The 2,458-nt window shown below is 43.4% G+C and overlaps 1 pseudogene across 1 annotated transcript; it reads right to left on the reverse strand.

Moving 5' to 3' along the window:
- Positions 1-1,075: 1,075 nt before the first annotated feature.
- Positions 1,076-1,921, reverse strand: LOC309569199 (annotated as a pseudogene). The gene has a single exon. The product of its transcript is annotated as an uncharacterized misc_RNA (transcript).
- Positions 1,922-2,458: the final 537 nt, after the last annotated feature.

Raw genomic sequence — 2,458 nt, forward strand, 5'->3', positions numbered from 1 at the left:
TTAAATGGTTCTACTAGGATGATGCCTGCAGCTACAGATATGTCCTGGAAAATTATTGTGCTTGGCGCATAGAAATTTGCTTCCAATAAAACTGCGGAGCGCAGAGAACTTCGTTACGCTTAAAAGCGCATTTGCAGATATTAATACGCGCCAAGCGCCATTAAACTTATTGTACTGAAAGTACAAGATGCAGCTCTTTTGTATATAGAAATTCCGGCGTGCTCGGCGGCAAACAGTAAAACAGGCACAAGCTGTGTCACAGTCGTTGCCAAAAGATCCCTACACAATGAAACCAGCGTTTAGAACAGTGAACACTGCTCTGATCAAACCCGTGCATAGACCTCCCCCATTACTACTGGTGTGAATCCCATTCAACAAAGTTCTGCGAACAATTCCTAGTAGGATTATACTACTGTTCCCATAGATGTGAGGCTATCTGCAGAGAAAGAGGCATGTTGTTTCCTCTATGGCGATCAAGCATAGTAGGAAGACATGAGCGTGTATCCCTTCATAAAGACAGATAGCTATCAAAATGATATTGACTCCGCATTGCAATACACATAGATCTATACCAGCAAACAGACCTGCGCACAGAGTGTTCACCGGTGGAGATGTCTATGTAGAGCGAACGCGTCTACACATGGACGGGAAGGTTTTCACTGCCAGTAGTCTTTCCTTAATGCCGGTTCGCCTGTACATGCTCTAAAGAGCGTATTGCAAGCAAACCGACAACAGGAGCCATAATGAAATCTAAGTAAAACACATCCTGAAAAAATGTCCATACTAATCCTAATAAACTTTCCACAACAGCCCTCCTCTTTGTCATATGCTCCCATGTGTCACTCGATGAATCTTGATTTTCAACATAAAAACAATCCATTTCAAAAAGTAAAAAGAAAGATAACGGAATCAGCGTTGACATGTAGATTCAAAAGAAAACTTAATGTTGACATGTAGGTTCCGTTCTTTGGGAGGTGACTCGGAGGGAGGACGGGAGATGAAGGGACATGTTGATCATCGGTAGGGCTGGGATCCTTGGCATCTGATGCAAGGGAAGGGTTTTGGGCGTCTCGTCTTAGCGATCGATAAGGATGTGGTCACCTGCTCGGGCTTGGGTGACTCTGTTGACCAAACAACAGGATAATTTCACCGTGGCATATAGGAGGAATAAAAACCAGAACATAAGTATATACCCCTATTTCATTTAGCCAGGATCCAATGGAAAACAAAAATTCCCCAAAACCCCCAGAGCCTTAAAAGGATTCCAACCTTTGCAAGCTATAGTTCTGGCTCTGCCCTGCAGTGAAGTTACCTCATCCATATGGGCCTGGACCTTCTCACTGGTGTCTGCTATCCAGGTACAACAGTCTTCTCCTATGAATTCATAAAAAAACCCTTTGGAAGCTAAAAGATAATCCAGTGCCATTTTATCCTGCAGTACAAGAGTCTTCATTTGTCTTTGTTCCTAAGTAATCTCTCTTACAGCTTCAACGGTTTCATTGAACATCTCATCCACAATGGACGAGAAATTATTTAATCGTTTCATCAGCTCGATCCCCCACTCAGTCCAAGCCAGGAACCATGCCCATGCCTGATCGTGAGAAGAAAACCGTGCTCTGCGAGTCCTGCCTTGCACCCTTGCCCTCCTTCGTAATAGCAGATCCTTACAATCAGTGGCAATGTATGATGCGGGTATGAGCTTTACAAAAGCACACAATCCTTTCGCAGTAGGGGGCATTACCTTACAAGCCGCAGAACCACATAAAAAGTAATAGGGACCTGTCAATGCTGCACATGAAGAATTTTCCTGACAGTCATGGGCATTAAGCAATAACATAATAGACTGGGGTATCGCTCCCTCAGTCTGAATGTCAAAACCGTCCTTCCAGCAGATATAATCCGGTCGGTTGATGTCATTAAAAAGACCCAGAGTTTGGTGAGATTGACTGGTATACCTGTCCCACAGGTTGTGGAGCCTATGAATCTATTTCTGGTGCCAAAACTAAGGTTAAAGCACATCTGTGGACTACCTAATTGTCCTGATACCCAAATTGGATTTGCCAGCAAGGAACAAGAGTCAGGACTAACATTAGAACTATAACAGATTTTATCCTCTAGGAATGTGTCATTAAATTCTATAGAAAAGTGTCTCCTGGTTGTCTTCGCAAGTGACTCATGTTTCTTCATGCCAATGCGAACGTTGTATATAGCATGCACTGCTGCCATTGCCAGGGTGTAATGGCTAGGTGGGGATTTATAGCACACCCAGCAGTTAGTCCTGTTCGCCGTCTTAGCCAGTTGAAGATGCATTTTAAACAATAGGATGGGATGCTGTTTCTCATTCCCCTCGCTAAAATACACTAAGCTGAGTAAGAAAATAAAAACGATACTCCTCATTATCATTCTAGGACGTAGTTGAGCAGCTTTTTTGCAGTGTCTCGTGTGGATCAAGTTATCA

The sequence above is a fragment of the Pelophylax lessonae genome, assembly GCF_965119305.1.
Source record: "Pelophylax lessonae genome assembly, chromosome: 13".
NCBI lineage: Eukaryota > Metazoa > Chordata > Amphibia > Anura > Ranidae > Pelophylax > Pelophylax lessonae.